Here is a 15,033-nt window from a genome sequence, read left to right on the forward strand (position 1 = left end):
GCTCGCACCTGGCGCCGACCTTGGCACGCAGCCTGCACGGCGGCCACACGTCACATCAGCACGTGGCACACCCGGTCACACCAGCACACAGCATTGTATCACACACAGGGTCACCCTACAGCGCGCACACGTCACACTATCGCACAGGTCACGCCAGCGCACAGTGTACTCTGAGCTCAAAGGTCCCACACAACCTGGACGTCACACCAACCTTGTGCATACGCCACACACCACACACCCTGTCACAGTCCTATCCGCTCCGTTTCTCAGGAAATGACCGTGCAGTGTGCGGCAGGGCTCCCACGCTTCCAAGAACTCTCACAGGTCTCTCCTTCAGAATTCTCCCAGGTGCAGAGCACTTCCATGGCTCGGCTTAGCTGTGGGCCTACTGGGACACTCGGTGACAGCACTGTCCAGGAACACTGAATCCTGTTCCCAGCCAGGCCTCTGACCTTCTCCTGACCTGGCCCCAGTGTCCCCAGATAGACTGCCAGCTCTGGCACCTTCACTCAAGCTAAAGGGCAGCCCCTGGGTGGGCAGCAAAGGCAGAGGTTGTGGCTGCCTTCTCAGAGATGAGAGTCTGAACTCTCAGGGCATCACTGCCTGCTCCCCTCCTACATAAAGTCTCAACGGAGAACATGGAGACCGGACCAGGAACCCCACATTTCCCAAAGGGTGTTCCTCCAGCTGCTGGATCCAGAAGTGCTCGGGAGTGGTTCTGTGGTCAAGTCAAGTAAGTTGGAGAAATACTGCATCCATTCTCCCCCCTCCCCCCTTAGGAAACTCGTGGGCACTTACCATGATAAGGTGCATACCCATATCTGCCGGCGCAGGCGATACCATCTCTCCATGCCGTAGAAACTGCCAGTGGGGCCCACTGCAAGTGAGGAGTGGAGGGGCAGAGCTGGTACAGCAAAGAGGTGTGAGTTCCCTGAACTCCTTCCATACTGTCTGAATTAAACACCATGTACATTTGTGTTATTTATCCAAAGAAATAAAAGTTTTCAACAAATGAAGGCCCTGAAAAGCCCTGCATAAAGAAACTGGTTTAACTTTATATATTCTAGTATAATTTCTCAAACTTAATTAACCATTTTTGTTTGTTTGTGTTGCTTTGGAGATCACCTGTTTACATCAAGAAGAAACGCTTTGGAAGTACTGAATTCTAGTGCAAAGTTCTCAGTTCACAGAGGAGGAAGCAGAGGCCAAATAGGACACAGAATTTGCTCAAATTCACACAGTGAGGAAGCAGTGGGACCAGGCCAGAGCCCAGCACCTGGCCCTTCTTTCTCCTCACCCAGGCTCTGTGCCCAGACACACACCAGGCCACCTTCCCAACAGCCCTGGGTGCCCTCGGCCTCCTGTACTCCTCCCACCAGCAGCCCTGCTCATTGTGAATGTTTTTAACTTAGCCAGGAGAATGGGATGAAAGCCTTAGAAAATGCTTCTATGGTTACTTTCTCATCAAGAAGCCTAAGCAGGGCCTGGAGCTAAGGCACAGAAATCAAGGACCCTGCAGACAAGTGGACAGAGCAGTGACAGGACACTGGTCTGAGCAGGGATAGGCTGGGTCCCCAACAGTCCTGGAGAAGCTGCAGTTCCCACGGGCACCATGCTCACACATTCACGTGCAGTTGCACACACAGACACACACACACGCTTGCCCTCAATGGACGTCCAGCCATTTGGGGGACAAGTGGGGACACACTCGCCTCCCCCCAAAACAGCCGCCTCGTTCATCTCCTGTCCCTAGGCGTCCACAGCACCAAGGAAGGAAGTGTGCAATTTAGCATCACCTCCACTAATGTCCTCTTATAGGTTCTGCTACATTCATCTCTCTGCCACGCACCAGGAAGGCGGGAACTGCAGCAGGAAGACAGGGGGTCTAGACCTCACATCAGGGGCCCTGGATCTCATCCCAGGCTCACTGTTACGAGTCCTGTTCCTCTGAGCCTCAATTTCCTTGTCTGTAAAAGGCAGGTTATGAGTAATCCCAGCCACACCTTGAGAGGAAGACTGTGTAGGAGCAGAGAAAGTGCCCTAGAGACCTACATTTGACCTTAGTTTAGTCTCCTGAGACAAATTCCTTCCTCTTTCAATATCTACGTCTGTAAAATGGGCCTAATGGTCCCCCTAGGCAGGGACCGTCTCTGCGCTACAATTCCTTTATTTGTGAAATGGACACTGGGCAGTCAGTCCTCTTCCTGCTTCAGAGCAAAGCGTGTCCCCATGTCTCAGACCAGTCCATGTCCCACCACCTCTGACCCTGCTGGTCCAGGTTACTAACCTGCCCACCCACAGGGCACTGGGCTAGTCTGCTCTGCAGCCAGAGAGATCGCTTTAAAAACAGTCAGAACCCTCCAGAGGTTTCCCACCAAACTGGAATATAATGCAAATTGCCCCGAGGCCCCGCCAGCTGCCCCACCCACCCCATACTGGCCCCCTCACTCATCCACCTCATTCCGTTCCTAGAACTGGTCAGCTTTTCTCACCTCAGGGACTTTGCTCAGCCTGTCCCCTCTGCCTGAAATGCTTGTCCCTCAGCTCCTGGCATGGAGGGCTCCTTCTAGCTACTCAAGTCTCAGATGAAATGTCACCTCCCTTGGGACAGGAGGGTCCACAGAGGCAGAGCCCCCCCTGCGTGGTCCCCATGCACCCCCTCAAGCCACCCTGTGCTATTTTCTCCATCTCTCATCTCTCCATCTAATGTTTCCCCATTTCTCGATTTCTTTACCTGTTTGTTGCCTGCTTCTGCTCCAAAAACAGAAATTCTTGGTCAGCAGCAGTGGGCTGGAATGTTCCCAGAACAGTAAGGATGAGGGATGGAGAAGGAGACAGAGCAGAAGGCCGTACAGGTCATTGGCAAGACTTCAGCTTTCCCTTTTATCAGAAGTAATACAGGGGACCCTTGAACAACGCGGGTTTAAACTGTACGGGTCCACTTATCAGCAGATTTTTTTTCAATAAATATGTACTACAATACTATATCATCCTTGGTTGGTTGAATCCAAGGATGCAGAACCTGGGATATGGAGGGCAGATTGTAAAGTTTTAAGAGGATTTTCAGCTGCACAGGGAGTCAGTGCTTCTAACCCCTACATTGTCCAAGGGGCAACTGTACTAGATTATTTGTGAAATGGGCACTGGGCAGTCCGTCCTCTTCCTGCTTCAAAGCAAAGTGTGCCCCCATGTCTCAGACCAGTCCGTGCCCCACTACCTCTGATCCTGCTGGTCCAAGCTACTAACCTGCCCACCCACAGGGCACTGGGCTACAGTCTGCTCAAAGCCCAGAGGCAGGCATCAAGCTTTCCATTCACTCCTTTAGGGGGCCCTGGCACCTTCCCTGTTTCTCTTAGGCAGCCTCTGATTGCACCCCAGGAATTGGAGCCTTGATTTCTCTCTCCTGCTAGACTATAAATGTGGGTGCATGGTGGACCTGGGCTCTCTCACCTGAGTCCCCAGACTGATCTCACCTTGTCTGGCCATCTCATCACCAAGAGCAGGGCCTGGGTCTCATACATGGCAGCACCCAGCACGGGACCTGGCACACAGTAGGTGTTCAGCAGGAAATGGGTGAACGGATCTGGCACTGGGGAGAATTCCTTTTGATGGTCTGAACGCCACCAGAGTCAGACCACCCCAGGGTTCAAATCCCAGTACAACATTCGACAGTGATCCTGGGCAAGTCACTATTTAACTTTTCTCTACCCTTCATCTGAGGGGCCTTGCACAGCCCGAGTTTAGGGTTGTGCTAAATGTATATGCTCAGTTGAGTTCACCTAATGATGTCTCTTTCTCTTCCACTGCCCAGTGTCTGCCTAGGGTCGCTCAGTGCAGTAGGGGACCTACCCGGCCATGGGGGACCTACTTCTCTGGGACCTATTCCATGGGGGTGGGAAGGAAGGGGGAGGACGGGGAGTCTTTTGTGGCCTATCGCAGGCGTCTGGGCCAGAAGCATCTTTAAGACTATCACCTTTCATTAGCTGTAAAAAAAAAAAAAAGAAGGAAGAAGGAAACCCTGCCATTTGCAGCAACATGGATGGACCTAGAGGGCCTTACACTAAGTGAAATAAGTCAGACAGAGAAAGACAAGTACTGTATGATCTCACATGTGGAATCCAAAAAAAAAATAAAGAACTTATGGAAACAGGACAGATTGGTGTTTGCCAGGGGTGGGGGCTATGAGAATGGGGAAACGGGTGAAGGGAGTCAAAATGTACAAACTTCCAATTACAAGATAATAAATGGTGGAGATGTAGGCTACAGCAGGGCGATTATAGTTAACAATACTGTATTGTATATTTGAAAGTTGCTAAGAGAGTTTTTTAGTTCTCCTGGCAAGGAAAAAACAATTTGTAACTAGGCGAGGTGATAGATGTTAACTAAACTTAATTGTGGTGATCATTTCACGATAGATACACGTATCAAATCATTGCGTGTACACCTCAACTAATAGAACGCTGTGCATCAATTATATCTCAATAAAACTGGAGGGAAAGACTGCCATTTTACAGAAATTGGGGGAAATGTGACCCAAGGCTTCAGTAGCCTGGGTGAGCCCTGGGTTCCCCAAGGCAGGGACAGCAGGGCACCTGGAGGAGCACAAGTTATGGCCACCGGGAGCCACCCTCTAGCATCACATGAGCATCCACAGGGGCCAAAGGGCGGAGATGTGGCTGGATCCCCACCTTCTCTTTCCCCCGTGACTACCCTCAGCAGCCTTGGCAGCAGCAGAGTAGAAAGGCAACTCACCCTCATTCCAATTCAGATCAATTACAGAAAGATTTGTGCCTGCCTATCCTGGGGCTCCCTGGGGGCTGGGAGCTGGGCTGAGCTGAGGGGTCCTGTTTGGCAAGTGCAGGGCTGGCCTGGGAGAAGACAGAGAAAGCAGCCAGAAATTGAAGCTTAGCTTCTCCGACCCAGACCCCTTCCCCATGACTATACCACCCAGCCACATCGCAGATCCTCTCTGTGCCTCAGTTTGCCCCTCTGCACCACAAGGTAATTGCAGGCAGGAGCCTATCCCACCTGCCTCTGACCCTCCTCCTGAGAGAAGATGGAAACCCCAAGGCAGATGCAGGACACAGCCAAGGCTGCCATGGGATGCCATAAGCCACCCGCCAGCTTTTTAGGGAGCACATCCCAAAGGAGGCAGCCTCTTAGGAATGCTGCCTGGGGGCCCTAAATTCCAGAAAAAAAGCCTACAGAATTGTCTGGGCTGAGTCAGTAGGAAAGGCGGGCTGGGGGACCTGCCAGCTCTGAGTCACTGGGGCCTTACTGGCTTGCATGCCTTCCTTTGTTGCCTGCCAGAACCAAACGTGGGATCCTGCAGACCCAGGTTCAAATTCCACTTCAGCGAGGTCGTGACCCTGGGCAATGGAGACAATAACTGTTGTGTGCCATTAACTGAACGACTTTATGTAACATGCTTGGCACGAAGTTGGCACTCAGTAACAACAATAGCAAACCGTTTTGACTGTGTACTGGACATATTAGAGCATTATGTATATTATGTTTTCCAGAATTAGCTCCTTAAAATCTTAACAAACAGCTAGAACGCATAGAGTCACAGGGGCAATTTTGTTGGTGCTGCGCTAAGCCTGGGGTGGGGGGTGGGGGGGCCTGCCCTGTCCTGTGTGATCCTCCTTCCCCCTCCCACCCAGGCCCACTTGCCAGGCCGTTTCCCCACCCAGTCTCTGTCTGCAGCCCTGTTCGGTGTCCTGGACCAATCACTTTAGGTTAAGTCGCTTGCAACGGTAAGAAGATGGAGTCCTCTGTTTGAGGGACATCAAAAACTAAAGCTGAGGAAGAGGCAAGAGAAGGAAAGGCAATCCAGGCAGAAGGAACAGCCAGTGCAAAGGCCCAGGGGCCGGAAATCTCACCTTCTGTTCCCCACCCCAGGACCCCCCATTCCCCTCACTTGCTCGGACTTGCCCCCTTCCGAGCCATCAGTGCTGCTCAGGGTAGTCCCCATGACTCAGACCCCACCCTGGGGGGAGGAGATGAGGTGCGGGGGCGGTCCTGCCTGGAAGGCCGGTGAATAATCATCCCACCAGCGTTCAATGTTCACTCACCTCCCGGAGAGAGCTCAGACCCGGTGCAGGGCACTGAACTCATCCGTCTCTCACGCAAGCGCAGGGGGCGGGGCTTGTTGCTCTCCCAGGCCGGGTGAGGAAGCCAAGGCTCAGGTACGGCCATCAGCAAAGCTGCTCTGTCCCAGTCAGCAGCCTGTTGACTTCAGCGCGCTCTTGGGAGGATGAACAGCCTGCGTGTGGACAAGGTTTGAACCCTACTCTACTCCTCACTTGTGACTGGACTTTGGGGAGCCGGAACCTCCTTTCGTGACCTCATTTTCCCCTATGTGTGCAGTGGGGGTGGCCTGATGAAATGAACCCGCAGCATGGCACAGGCCTGCATTCAAACCCCGACTCGGTGCCTCCGTCTCCTTACCTGTGAATGGGGATAGGTAAAATAGAACCTACCGGATAGGGCTGTTCTGACGATGAAATAATATTCACAAAGTGCCCTGCACGTAGTAGGTATTCAGTATAGTGATGGCTGTTGCAATCCACCAGGGCTCTATTTGCTGGGGAGATCCCGCCCTCCCCTCAACCTCCTGGTCCAAGTCCCGCACGCTTGGACCCTGCAGAACCTCTGCGCTGGTCCCACCTCCTCTGGCTGGAATGCCTTTCCCTTCCCTTTTCTCCTGACTGTTCCTCCATATCCTTTGTTCTGGCCCACAGGTCCCCTCCTCTGTGAGGTTTCTCTGTCCACAGGGTCTTCCAGTTTCTATGTCTGCCCTTTGAGGGCTCATGAAAATCTGTCAACTCTTTGATGTATTTGTCCCCTTCCATCCCCCATAGAATGTAAGGCCCTGACAGCCAGTGTGGCATCCACATCCTTCACTGCTGCATCCCTAGAACCTAGCTCCATGCCTGGTACACAGCTGGTACTCCAGAGATACAGGCAGAATGAACAAATGAATGAATCATCCATATTAGGTTTCTGATGGGTCTTACACCCTGAAGAAGCCCCCGGAGCTTCAAGATGACGGGACCCCAGGGCCTGGGGCCATCATAGTAACTGCCAACATTACAGAGTGCTTCTTGTGTGCTGGGCCATTCTGAGTGCTTTCCATGAATTAATCCCTTTAACCCTTGCAACAGACATGAGAAGTAGCCACTATTACTACCCCATTTTATGGATGAGGACACTGAGGCTCTAAGTTAAGTACCTTGCCCAAGGGCACCCACCTGGGAAGTGGGAGATCTGGAATTTGAACCCAGACAGAGTCTGGTCCTGGAATCAACTTGCTTTTTTTTTTTTTTTAAATAGGCACATTTTTTAGAGCTGTTTTAAGTTCACAGCAAAACTGAGCAGAAGGTGTAGACATTTCCTGTATACCTTCTGCCTCCTCAGAGGCATAACCTGTCTCGTTATCACCATCCCCCATCATCAACTTGCTTTTCAACACTGCCCAACACTGCAAACAGGAAGGCTTCCTGGAGGAGGCAGGGCAGTAGCAGGATGTGGAAGAGTGGAATAGATTCCTGCACCACAGACAGGGCAGCTTGTTTGTGCAGTAGGAAACTGGATGTTCCCGGTGCGACTGGATGAGTGGCAGAGAGAGGGCCTGGAAAAAGCCCTGGGAAATAAAGTTACCAGATGTTCCCGCTGTCTACTGATGCACATCAATCCACCCAAAACACAGTAGCATAAAACAACCACCACCATTTGCGTAGCTCATGAATCTGCACTTGGGTGGCTCATCTCTGCTCACGTGGCATCAGTTGGGATCAAAGGACAACTAGAGGTTGGCCGGCTGGGGGTCCTCAGGCACCTCTGTCAGCGGTCCCCCTGCGTGGTCTCTAAGCACCACAGCATCAGGGCAGCCAGCTTCCCACATGGCCCGTCCAAAGAGGGCCAGAGCAATCCATTGCCTTTTATGACCTGGCCTTGGACGTCAGCCAGTGTCATTTCTGTCACACTTTATTGGTCAAACGGTTTGCCCAGGGTGGGGGTGGCAGCAGGAGCATGGACTGTACCTCTTGATGGAGGAGTGACAAGGTCCTGAAAGAGCACATGTGGAGTGAAAAATACTGTGCTGGACATTTTTGAAGATGTATTCTATCACAGAGGGCGACTGGGGCTGGGTCACAGCGTCAGCCCAGGACCTGCTCTCCCCGTGCACCGCCAACTCAGTCTCCAAGTCCTGCATCGAGGGACTGCATGCCTCAAAGCTTTTTATAAAGCTATTAAAAAAATATTTAGTTAGGTGTAAAACACAATAAGATGCACAGATCTTAAGTGGGAACTCAATGGAGTTTGATCGATGGCTATACCTGGGTGACCACCACCCAGATCAAGACAATGGCTGTTTCCAGTGCCCAGTCAAGACCTCCTCCAGAGGCAACTACTCCTCTGTCCTCTGTCACCACGGATTATTTCATCTATTTTTGTTCTTCATAGAAACAGAATCACCCAGTGTGTGCTCTTTTGTCTTGGGGGTCTTTCATTCACCAAATGTCAATGAGATTCTTCCATGCAGGTACGTGTATTTGCAGAGTATCCAGTCTCATTACTGAATAGTATTCTATTTTGTGAATATACTGTTTAGTGGACATGTGGGGCTCCTACCTGGGGGCTATTACAAACACTGCTGCTGTGAATAGTCATGAGCACTTCTTCCAATAAACATACGTACGCATTTCTGTTGGACTCACACCCAGAGGTCAGGTTGCTTGGTCATAGGGTTGGCATGTGTTCAGCCACAGTAGATCTGCCAAGAAGTCTTGCCACAGGCTTGTACCGTTTCCCACTGCCACAGGTGGTGGGTGAGAGTTCCACACCCTCACCAGCACTTACTGTGGGCACTTTCCTTTTAGTCTGTCGATTGGAGGTGGAGTGGAAACTAGTTTTCTAAATCTCATGAAGCGCCACCATTTCTAAGACAGCTTCAAGGCGAGATGACAGGAAGGTAAACACCGTGTACAGTGGGGAGCCAACAGGAGCATCTCGCTAGTGTTTTACTTGGCTTTCCTTTATTTTATATGTTGATTTTTTTATTGAGGAAATTACAGATTGTTAAATTCCAACATAAAGTACGTGTGAGCACTTCTTGAAAAACTACTGGGTAACAGCAAGCAGCTAAGAGGCGACTCTAAATAAATGAACTTAGAAATGGAGGAGCTGTGGGGAAAGGACTGAAATGAACATCGAATCCACTTCAATATAGAATTAAAACTACACAAGTGGGAGAGGGTATAGCTCAGTGGTAGAGTGCCTGCTTAGCAAGCACTAGGTCCTGGGTTCAATCCCCAGTACATCCGTTAAAGAATGCAATCAATCAATCAATAAACAGATCTAATTACTTCCCCCCAAATAAATAAACAAGACAATAAAACGTTAAAAAAAAACTATACAAGTGAAGAAGTTATGGCAAAAAAACAATTTAAGTGTTGTAAATGCCAACAAAGCAAAAATAACATGAACCATCATATCTGGGAAGTGATAGGAGGGGAAGCAGGAGAAAATGTAAAGGAGCAAATTCATCTTTTATTTCAAAGAAATGATACATGATGATTAAACTGGAACATGTTTTTTATTGAAGTATAGTCAGTTACAACGTGTCAATTTCTGATGTACAGCATAATGAAACGTCGTTTTCGAAAAATGACTCCAAATATTCCAAGTCAAAGATAAGACTGTCAGACTAGATAAAAACAACAAATCCCAAATTTATGCTACTTACAAGAGACATGATTTAAATAAAACGGGAAGATTGAAAATGAAAGTGCAGAAAGAGATATACCACACAAATTATAACCACAAAATTCTGCCGTAGCTGTCCAGTGTCACAGAGTAGACTTTTAAGACAAGAAGCAGTACTAGAAATAAAAGGGGCGTATCAATCTGGAAGATAGCATAATCCCAAATTTGTATGTACCCAATCTCAGAGCTTCAAAATACAAGCAAAACAATTGAACTAACAGGCAAAATAGACAAACCTGTAGTCATGGTAGGAGACTCTTAACAAATATCTCTCAAAAATTTACATGAATTTAGCAAAGTCATTAGAATCGGGGTCTATATATGAAATCAACTATATTTCTCTCCACTGGTCACAAATATAAAACAATATTTTAAAATTGAAACCGTTAAACTCCTAGGAGAAAATACAAGAGAAAATCTAGATGACTTTGGGTTTGGTGATGACTTTTTTGATACAACACCAAAGGCATAATCCACGAAGGAAATAAATGACAAGCTGAACTTCATTAAAACTGAAAACTTGTGCTCTGCAAAAGACACTGCCAAGAGAATGAGAAGACAAGCCATAGACTGGGAGAAAACATTCCAAAAAATGTATCTGATAAATGACTGTTATCCAAAATATACAAAACTCTTAAAACTCAACAATAAGAAGATGAGCAATCTGACTTAAAAAGGAGCAAAATATCTGCACAGACACCTCCAGGGAAGATGTACAGATGTCCAAAAAGCGTATTTAAAGATGCTCAGTATCTTGTGTCAGTAGGGAATTGCAACACAACAATGAAATGCTACTATGCACCTATTAAAATGGCCAAAATCCATAACACTGACAACACCAAACGCTGGCGAGGATGTGGCACGACAGGAACTGACATTCATGGCTTGTGAGAATGCAAAATGGTACAGCCACTTTGGGAGACAGCTTGGCAGTTTCTTACCCCATTAAACATACTCTTCTGATCCAGCAGTCACACAGTCCTTGTTAGTATTTACCCAAACAATTTGAAAACTTAAGTCCACACAAACACCTGCACATGAATGTTTCTGGCAGCTTTATTCATAACTGCCAAAAACTTGGAAGCAACCAAGATGTCCTATCTTGGTAAACAAACAAACTGTGGTACATCCAGAGAACAGAATATTATTCAGTGCTAAAAAGAAATGAGCTATTAAGCCATGAAAAGACATGGAAGAAACTTAAATGCATATTACTAAGTTAAAGGAGACGATCTGAAAAGGCTACATACTGTATGATTCCACTTATATGACATTCTGAAAAAGGCAAACCATGGAGATTAGTGGTTGTGGGGAAGGAGGGATGAACAGATGGAGCGTAGAGAATTTTTAGGGCAGTGGGATTATTCTGGATGGTACTATAATGGTGGATGCACATCATTATACATTTGTCAAAATCCAGAGGATGTACAACACCAAGAGTGAACCTTTATGTAAACTATGGACTTTGGGTGACAATATGTCAATGTAGTTTCATTGATTAAAACAATGGGGCGTTGATAGTTGGGGGAAGCTATGCATGCGAGGACAGGGGATATGTGAGAATTCTCAGTACTTTCCACTCACTTGTGCAGTGAACCTAAAACTGCTGTGAAAAGTAAAACCCAGTTTTAAAAAATTGAAGTCGTATATGGGAATATCAAAAACAACAACTTCCTAGAAAGAAATCAAACAAAAGGTGTGCACGACCTCTACACTGAAAATTACAAAATATTATCGTGTTAGTCATTAGGAGAATGAAATAAGAATCACAGTGTCCCATTTCAGACCCGCTAGGATGGCTATAGTCAAACTGACAAACAATAACAAGTGTTGGCCAGGATGTGGAGAAATTCGAACCCGCTCACATTGCTAGTAGGAATGTAAAGTGGGGCAGCTGCTTTGGAAAACAGTTCAGCCGTTCCTTAAAAAGTTCAATGTAAAGTTACTGGAAGACCCAGCAATTTCATCTCTAGGTATGAAATACCCAGGAGAATTGAAAATATTTGCCCACACAAAGACGTATACATGATATTCACAGCAGTATTATTCATAATAGCCCCAAAGTAGAAACAACCCAAATGTCCATCAATTTGATGGATGGATGGATGAACAAAAGGTGTATATCCTGACCATGGAACACTAGTTAGCCATAATAAGGAACTAAGTAATGATATATGCTCCAGCAAGGACAAACCTTGAAAACATGATGCTAAGTGAAAGAAGGTAAACACAAAAGGTCACACATTTTATGATTCCATTTGTATTAAAGGTCCAGAATAGGTAAATTCACAGAGACAGAAAGTAACTAGCGGTTGCCAAGGGCTGGGGGGAGGGGCAAGGAGGGAATGACTGCTAATGGGCATGGAGTTTCTTGGGGAAATTATTCCTTTGGGGAGTGATAAAAATAATCTGGAATTAGGTGGGGGAGGGTATAGCTCAGTGGTAGACTGCCTGCTTAGCATGCACGTCATCCTGGGTTCAATCCCCAGTACCTCCATCAAGAAATAAGTAAATAGGTGGGGAGGGTATAGCCTAGTGGTAGAGTGCATGCCTAGCATGTGCAAGGACCTGGGTTCAATACTCAGTACCTGCAATCGATCAATCAGTCAATACCTAATTATCTACCCCCCAAAAAAGATTTTTTTAAGAGATAAGTAAATAAAACCTAATTACCTCCCCCCAAAAAAGCATTTTTTAAATAAATAAAAATAATAATTTAGAATTAGATAGTGGTGATGATTGTACAACTTTGTAAATATACTAAAAGTCCACTAAACTGTACACTTTAAGTGGGTGACTTTTGTGGTATGTGAATTACATCTCATTTTTTTTTAAATGTTAATAACATTATTGTGTGAAAGTAATAAGATCTAAATAAACTGAGGGATATATCATTTTCATAGATTAGAAGAGTCAATATTATAAATATATCAGTTCTTCTCAGATTACTCTACAAATTCAATATAATCCCAATCAAAATCCCAGATGTCTTTTCCCCCCTGAAGTTAACAAGCTGATTCTAAAATGTATATGGAGAAATGTTAGCTATCTTGATTGCGGTGTGGTTTCATGGGTGTAGACATCTATAAAACTTCATCAAATTGTACATCTGAAATACGTGCAGTTTACTGTCCAGGAAACATACTACAAGAAAGATGTTTGGAAAACTAAAATAAAATGTATATGGAGATGCAAAGGAAAACCCATTTTTATCAAATAAAGAACAAAACCAGGGAACTTACTATACCAGACATGAAGAACTATTGTAAGGACAGGAATTTAAATAGTGTGGTGTTTCTATAATAGACAAACAGACTAATGGAACAGAATAGAGTCCAGAAACAAACCCACACATGACACAAAGTGACACTGCAGTGTGGTGGGAGAAGGATGATGTTTTCAGTAAATAGTGCTGGGTCAACTGGAGAGGCTGTTGTGAAGAAAAAATGCATCTTGACCCCTATAATAGCTTCCTGTGGCTGCTGTAAAAAATTACCACGAACTTGTGGCTTCAAACAGTAGAACTTTATACCTTCACAGTTCTGGAGGTCAGAAGTCCAGAATCAGTAATCACTGGGCCAAAATCAATGTGTTAACAGAGCCAACCTCCCCCTGGAGGCTCTAGGGGAGAATCTGTTGCTTGCCTCTTCCAGTTTCTGGAGTTGCTGGCATTCCTTGGTTCATGGCTGCATCAATCTAATTGCGAGGCCAGCAACTTCCAATGTGTGTGTCTCTCTCTGCTGTTTCTTCATAAGGGCTTCCGTGTGTGTGTGTGTGTGTGTGTGTGTGTGTGTGTGTGTAATCTCCTTCTGCCTTCTTCTTATAAGGATGCATGTGGTTGTATTTAGGGCCCAAATAGATAATCCAGGATAATCTATTTCAAGACCTTTAACTTAATAACATCTGCAAACCCTTTGCCATATAAAATAACAGGTTCCAGGGATTAGGAGGTGTGCATCTTTGGGAGCCCATTTTTCAGCCTAACATAACCCCTATCTCACGCCATAAACAGAAATAAATGCCAGACCTAAATGTGAAAGATTAAAACAATGAAGCCTTAGAAGAAAGCACAAGAGAACATCTCCATGACCTTAAAACAGGAAAAGTTTTCTTAAACCGTAAACAAAAAAGCTAATCATTTTTTAAATAGAGTATATTAAATTTAAGAACTAGCTTCAACAAAAAACGCACTTAGAAGAGTTAAAAGACAACCCACAAAAGTGGGAGAGGATATTTGCAACACATGCATACAGCAAAAAAGCTTCTGCTTGAAATATATATAGAACTCCTATAAATCAATATGAAGAACATCCAATACGAAAAGATACCCCAACAGAAGAATAGTAAAGACTTGAACAGCTAAGAGAATACCCATGCAGCCAATAAGCACAAGAAAAGGTGCTCGGTTTCATTAGCAATCAGGGAAATGCAAATTAAAACCACAGTGCAGTAGCACTGCACAGCTACCAGAATGGCTAAAGTGAAAAGGGCAGAAAATATCAAGTGTCAGAGAGGACATGGAGTGATCAGAACTGGTGGGAGTGTCAACTGTTACCATCATTTCGGAAAACTTTTTGGCAGCTTCTGCTACAACAGAACACATGTAGACTTTTGACCCAGCAATTCTGCCTCTAGGTATAGACCCAACATGGTCACCAAAAGACACATACCCCAGGAGAATATTCATAGCAACACTATGTGTAATGGGCAAAACCTGGAGACTATCCAAATGTCCACCAACAGTAGAATGGATAAGATACAGTGTGGTGTATTAACTCAGTGGAGCATCACACAGCCATACGGATAAAGAACGTACAACCACGGGCAACAGCATGGATGGATTCTACAAATAGAACATTGAGTAAAAGGAGCTGCAGACAAAAGAGGACATGATTCCATTTACACAGAGAACAAAAGCAGATCAAAATCTTGAGAGCTCAGGACAGTGATTCCCTTTGCAGGGAGTTGAAAGGAAACACCAAGGGAGCTCATGGGGAGCTGGCTGTGTTCATATCTTTGTGTGTGTGTTCACGTGTTTATCTGGGTGCTGGCTACATGTCACGTTCATCCTGTATACACTTATGATATATAGATAGATAGATAGATAGATAGATAGATAGATAGATAGATAGATAGATATTTCGATAGAAAATTGTACTCCCAAAGTAAATTGTATGTAATCATATGGGTTAAATGCAAAAATGTCATTAAGTAACAAAAGCAAATGCAAATTGTGTATTGCATGCCACTGTTTTTTTAAAA

This window comes from Camelus ferus, chromosome 12 (genome assembly GCF_009834535.1).
Source record: "Camelus ferus isolate YT-003-E chromosome 12, BCGSAC_Cfer_1.0, whole genome shotgun sequence".
Taxonomy (NCBI): Eukaryota; Metazoa; Chordata; class Mammalia; order Artiodactyla; family Camelidae; genus Camelus; species Camelus ferus.